This window comes from Cornus florida, unplaced genomic scaffold (assembly GCF_030987335.1).
Source record: "Cornus florida cultivar Cherokee Brave unplaced genomic scaffold, ASM3098733v1 CherokeeBrave_3.0.0_Hap2_Chr10, whole genome shotgun sequence".
In the NCBI taxonomy this organism is placed as follows: domain Eukaryota; kingdom Viridiplantae; phylum Streptophyta; class Magnoliopsida; order Cornales; family Cornaceae; genus Cornus; species Cornus florida.
The window spans coordinates 115821236-115828486 of NW_026775580.1; positions in this window are offsets into that span (position 1 = coordinate 115821236).

Here is a 7251-nt window from a genome sequence, read left to right on the forward strand (position 1 = left end):
ACCGAATATAGAATACAATGAATCCTAAACTTAAGCTCTAAGTAAAAGAGTACACAACGCGGAAGTCACACAACGAAAAACACCCTAGGGACACTTGAACCTGGCTCTGATACCAACTGTGATACCCCCTAATTTTGGAACACGGATTGATCAAGTCCGCGCACAAAATCAAGGAGTATCAAAACAATTTTAGTATTTAACAAGCACAGAATACAAAGATGAATAATAAAGAATAAATAAACCGCTGAAGAAAACTAATAAATAAATATTACTTAATGATTCTCCAACAATTACAATTCGGAAATCCCATAACCCAAGGACCCCTTAAAACATTATCCAATAATCCAATACTATTTAAAAGTACACAAGATGAATAGACGAATGACAGTCTCCCAGCTGCGGATCCTCAACCTCGAGACTGGAACCTCTAATAACCTGAAAAATAAATCGTGGGTTAAACCCTACGAGCAAGTTCACTCTATCAGGCCTCTGAAAACCAATAAGCAGATCATCTCTGATCAAAACCAAACCTAATAAAGTTTTAACTTTAATAAAACACGATATACATGTCTATATATAATTATATATACTATACTAATCACATCCATTAATAGGTTTATTAAATTTCCATACCTATTAAATAATTATTAAAATAATATTCATACCTAGACCAATCTACCATTTCATTTTATAAAAACTCCTTTGACCTTAATCCCATCCTAGTCAGTTGTCTAATCATTTAAACAACAAATTATAATAAAAGAAATACTCTATTTAATCCCAACCCGATAATGATTTTAATTGTTTAAATCACATATCCAAAATCCAAGTTTTGACAAATCATCCACGTCTTCACCAATATTCAATCAATAATCAACCACACAAACAATCAATCATCATACATAATCACGAAATATAACTTAATTAAAATAAGATAATTAATCTAGCACTCAATAAAATAAAATAAATCATTGAAAAATAAAATAAAATAATTAATCCTAATTAATAAATCTTTTAAAATTATCGGGGTATTACACATATGTTAAATATTTCACCTCATCTACTTTTTCAAGGTTCTATATTCGCTTCTCAACAAGCATGTATAACAGTCTCTAGTGCATCTGTATTCACTTCATCTCTAGTTTGTTCTTATAATATGTCACAGATGTTACTGTGAATTAATGCTATAGATATTAATTACAATGGGCTCAAATTAATATTTGTTTCTACATCTCTTGTATTTATGAATTGAGTTATTCATATTTAGGTTCATGTTAAGTTAGTCATATTAATATGTCATAACCTTTCATGTGTCACACATCACATAACTCAATCATTTAAGTAAATAATTATCTTATTATTTAAGCTTTGGATAAATCACCACAGAGTGAGCACTCACTTCTCAGCTATCATTACTAGTTAAAAGTGAATTATTAGTTATCATTACTAGCTTAGATTAAGTGCACTCTTCTCATATCTCACTACTAGGTTATGATAAGCACCCATTTTTTAGCTATTACCGCTAGCTTGAAGTTAAGTTTGTTTAGCTATCAATTCTAGTAGTTCATAACTTTAGTACACACTTATCTAAGTAGTCTACCTTGGTAGTTGAGTAATTTGTTTTGAAGAATATTCTTCAAAAACTACCACTTTACAAGTAGTATTATTCACTCCTACATGAGCAGATATGATGTATAGCTCAAATAGCTTATGGCTAAAATAGCTACTCATCACCCTCGTGTTTTTTACTAGCAAGTAGAAGAACAAGAACCAACTAACAGATTTTCATCTTCCTCTTAGGTTCTGTGCACCTCATTAATCATTTTAACTTATGGCTAAGCTAACTAATTTGCAACTCAGTAACATTTTAGTTTTTAGCTAAATTGTACATTATAACTAACTAGCTTGATTTAGCTTGTCTCAGTGTACTTGTTTATTGTATCCATAACATTTCCATTAAACACTTTAAAGTTATCAAAAAATCTTATCTTATTCAGCCCATTTACAGTTATACGTGTCTTTAAACACTAATATAGATCTTTTTCCCTTGACTATAGGGAGAATTGACATAGCTAGACTAGTCAATTTTTGTCTGTTGTATTAAATACACAAACCAGTCATGAACTCATACAAAATTAATAATATCACACATTAAATCAACTATATTGTAAAATTAAATTACTATGCACATTAAGTAATATTATAATCTCAATTAAAAGTAAGCACTTATATAAATAATATTGAACTCACATAAATAATATTATACCACATGATTAATTATATCACATAACTAATTTAAAAAATAATAATATTCAGGAGAAGACTTTGTTTTCTCAAAACTTTGTGCCTCATTCTCCAATAAACATGCTAGAAAATCAGGACCAAAAAATGTAGACGTTCTAGCCCACAAGAAAATGATATGCACTGATGTTATGAGCATAACCTATCAAAGGTTTTATGTAACGATCCACTCCATCACATAGTATGATATTGTCCGCTTTGGGATCAAGCCCGCAAGATTTTGTTATTGGGTTTTATCTCAAAATGCCTCATACCAATTGGAGATAACACCACTACATAACATCACTTAACCGTTCCCTTACGTAGGTGGTATGGGACTGTGCACCTATAACTTGCTTAGTGTGATAGCATGTCAGTGCCTTTTACACAATTTAAGATATAACAAACCTTATACTAATATGTCACGAGATAATTAACAATATGCTAAGAAATCATTAATTAAATATGCAACTCTATATTTAATTAAATATGCAAAATAAAGTAATAAAGTAATAATAATAAAGAAAGAACCTGGACCGAGGCTAGTATTGGATACTATGTCCTTAAGACAGATTTGTCCCGTTATGGTGCTTACGGACTCAGTGGCGTCTATCTCCCATGATACAACGATTTACATCCACCAGTAGCAGCACTACAAACTCGTGGATACGGCGAACATTCTCCGTGTAATACTCTCTCTAACTCAAAAATGCATTTATACTATATAAATGTTGAATTGAGTGCAATCCGAACCAAATGGTTCGAACCAATCTTAATATGGCTCGATGAAATTGGATTAGGGTCTAAGTGGTTCGGACCACTTAACCTATGGTTTGAACCCACTTGGGTTGGGTTCAAGCCTAGAGAGGGAGATAGAAGAAAATGAAAATGAATGATTTGCAAATGATCCAAAGGGGGGGTATTTATAGGCAACAATATGTCTTTTCGGATTGGGTGCAACCCTTTGAAAAAAACTAAAAAGTAGTTTTTAATTAATGTGCCTTTTCGGATTGGGTGCAATGGTTCACATAGTGTCTGTTCACCAATAGACACATCCACTCCAATAAGTTGCAATGGTTCACATGGTGTCTATTCACCAATAGACACATCCACTCCAATAGGTTACAATGGTTCACATGAATAGTTATGTCTGTTGGTTTTAAGTTGCAACCCTTTAGAAACAGATGTAACTCTTTGAAAAACAGATGCAATCCTTTAGAAATAGATACAATCCTTTGTTAAAAAAAAAAAAAAAAAAAAAAAAAAAAAAAAAAAAAAAACTAACTTTTAATTTTAATTCAAAAACTATCCATCCATTTAAATAAGCCTAGCCCAATTAAAGGCCCAATCCAATATTCCATTTAGTAAAAAAAATAATTGGACTTTACAATTAGGCCCAAGCTCAAGCCCAAATTTGGCTTATTTAAATTTCAATTAGTTTCAACATTTTTTCCATGTGGGACAAATACTTCCCACATTTGCATATCCATTTAGGCTTATCAAAATACCACACTTTGATGCTAATTTCTCATTTATCCGGAAACGGATTTGAGAAAGTAAATATACCACGTTCATCTCCTTACGAAGAGAAACGCGCTTGTTTAGAGATCCGCAAAAAATTATTAGCGGAATTTATTTCAAATCTCATCCAAAGTTCATGTTTTTAATTCCCCGTTTCCAACAATAAGATTGATTCAACTGTGCAAATTTTGAGAAAGGTTAAAAAGGAACATTAGTTATCCGGTAATCTTGGTGCAAATCCTTATTGGAGGGTGTTAAAGAGTGACCGGTCTGGACCATGTAATTATTTTTCTCTATTCGACCATTGGAAAAAGAGATTGGGACTCCAAAAAGAGACGACCAATTTCACCATTGTTTTCAAACACATTCTTTTATATATATATATATATATATATATATATATATATATATATATATATCTGTGTGTGTGTGTGTGATAATGGCAACCAAAGAAAAAGAAGTTATTAGGACGATGACCACTCATTTGGCCACCACCACCAACCGGCAAAGTAGACTAACAAGGGAGAGAAACACTGCTAATGCCTCCATTATTTATTGGTTACTTTTGAAACTACCTTAGCCAATTTTTCCAACCCAATCCATGGCCAATTTTATTAGGAATCTTTCTTCATTCGCCCCGACATTCTTCGTTTCACATGAATTTAGTTTTGCATACAGAAGTCCCCAACTCTGTGTTTTTTTCTCATTAATAATCATCCCAAGATCTTTGCATATTCAAAACGATCAGATTTGTGTGAGTTGAAAATAATCTTTTTACTATTTGGCATCTTTCACAATGGAATCATAATTACATTTCATTTGTTAATATCTCAAATTGTAGAAACTTGATTATCAACTCACTACCATCAACTTTTCCCATTAAAAATCACCAAATATATATCCATCTGAATTACAACAAAGAGTGGTTATTTACTGGGAATTTTTTTTTATTTTTTATTTTGTTTAATAGTTCAAAATTTCTAAAATAATAGAGAAATTTCATCAATTTGCTACACAGGGAAAGTGTTCGTTATAGATAATGTAAAGATTCAGAGCATGCTTGTCTAATATTTTTCATAAATCATAATATTAAATATTGAAAAAATTATAGTACAAAATTTGTGGTTGTAAATACTTTAAGATACTGCATGTGAAGAATTAAAAATTAAAGTATAGATTTGAAGGTTTGGATTAGAGTTTAAAATCACCTTTCACCTAGTAATACATTGAAAATAAATCTTTATAACTTAATTGAAAACCCTTTCAACTAAAATTTTCTATTAAATGATAATTAATTGTACTTAATCAAACGTATTTAATTTAACCCAACAAGCACAGAAATGTTTCAATTATAAGCACTTGATTTTCTTATAAAACAACGATGATGCCTAAAAGTTTTAGAATCATTCCCAAAAAAAAAAAAAAGGTCCTAGAATCTACTGTGTAAAATATGAAATTCTAATTAATGATGGATACTTGAAAATTCTTAAAATTAATTATCAAATATTAATTGAACAAGTTAATTTTAATATCATTTACTTTTCTTTTTTTTTTTTATCGGTTTAGATATTTTGGAGTCAAACTTGTAATACCTGTATTTTTTCAAAAGAATTAAATACCATTGTCAGTTTCCTTGATATGTATGGTTATAATTAGATTGGCAAGGCATGGATTTAATATCTTAACTTGAAATTTCTAACTGGAACCTTTTCATATATAAAATAGATCCCCCCCAAAAAAAAAAAAAAAGAAAAAAAATTAATAATTTGCTCCTTGTTTGTCAAGCATTTTCCAAATGGGACATTAATACTGAAATTGATAATATTTTCACTAATCGAACAATGTAATGTTTTATAGTGGTTTAGATTTATTACCATTGAGTCATTTGACAACGAAAAATGTTTGCTTGATTGACAGTTGATATGATGGTATCTATCTGAAAATCTTCCAAATTATGAAAACGACCGACATGCCAAAAGAATGCCGAGTCAAATGATGCTTAATTTGTCCCATCAAGTATATGCCAATTTACAAGTTAGACTTTGACCCATAAATAAATAAAATAAAATAAAGAATACTATTAAGAAGGATGAGGCGTTTTACAAAAATTACATTTGAGTAAATTATTCTATTTTGACATTTTATAAAATTATTCGTGGACAGCTAAATATGACTTTGAGTTTTAAAAAATAATAATGTTCTTGTATTATAATACTATACAGTAATATATTATATTTTATACAAGGAGAAAACAAAATTATTATTTTATAAAAATAAAATATAAAGACAAATGAAGAATTTGGAAAGAAAAGCCAGAGCCTTAATCAAACATAAAGAAACCTTCTAAAATTCTCGTTGCATCTAAAAGCAAGATATATATATAGGCGATTCACTTATACAATTATATATAGGATATAAATATTTGAGGGCCTTCTTATTGGCTGGGGTCTTAGGCAACCACCTAAGTCGCCTAAGGCTCGAGCCGGCCCTGTATTTGACCCAGCAATCTGTATCTATATTTGGGTAATTAACTTAGTCTTTTCTTCTTCTTTTTTATTTGGATTAACTTAATCCAAATAGTATAATTTTCCAGAAGAGGCTTAATTACAGTATAATTTTCCAGAAGAGGCTTAATTACCACATTGGTGCTTATATATATATGAAATTATGAAGACAGCCTATTTTGTTACTCACAATTTTTTGTGCTAACAAATAAAAGAATAAAATAAAAATATATTGTGCTTAACGTGTTATATTTACACAGCCGGAAAAAAACAAGGGCGGGCTACATTTCAGTGTGTCCAATTACAAAGCAGGAAGAGGATAGGAAATCTTAAATTCGTATAAATGTGGACTATAGTCAAATGATGAAACAAAATCCCATGTAATTGCTGATTTGTTAATTTTCTTGATTTGAGTTGTAGTAAAAAGTTAAATATAGTATGGTCGGGTTTTATTGTCAACCCAGAGGAAAAAAATTGGTTCACTTGGTGTGATATTAATTTTTTTTTGTTTTTTTTTTTAATTAATAATATAAGGAGTGTACACTCAGATATCATATTTGAAATTTGAACTAGTATCACGCAAGTAAAATTAAGGAATTAATTTTTTTTCTGGCCTGCTGCAAAATCTGAGAGGGCCAAGTTATTTTTTTATATAAGGTGGAATTGAGAGATCCAAGTTTTAACAAAAGGCAGCAAAATCTGAGAGGGTCAAGAAAATCTGGCCCTCTCAAATAAAATCGTGGAGGGCCAAGAAAATCTGGCCACGAATTCTGTTATTGAGAGGTTCAATAAAATCTCTAAATCCTGTATACTCCTTTGATTTCAAATTAAGTGTCTTCGATAGGACCTTCGTCCCAAATTAAGTATTCAAAATTGAGTTTTTAATAAAAATATTTAATTTGGGACGGAGGGTAGATTATTGTGATAACAAAATAAAAAATGTAGA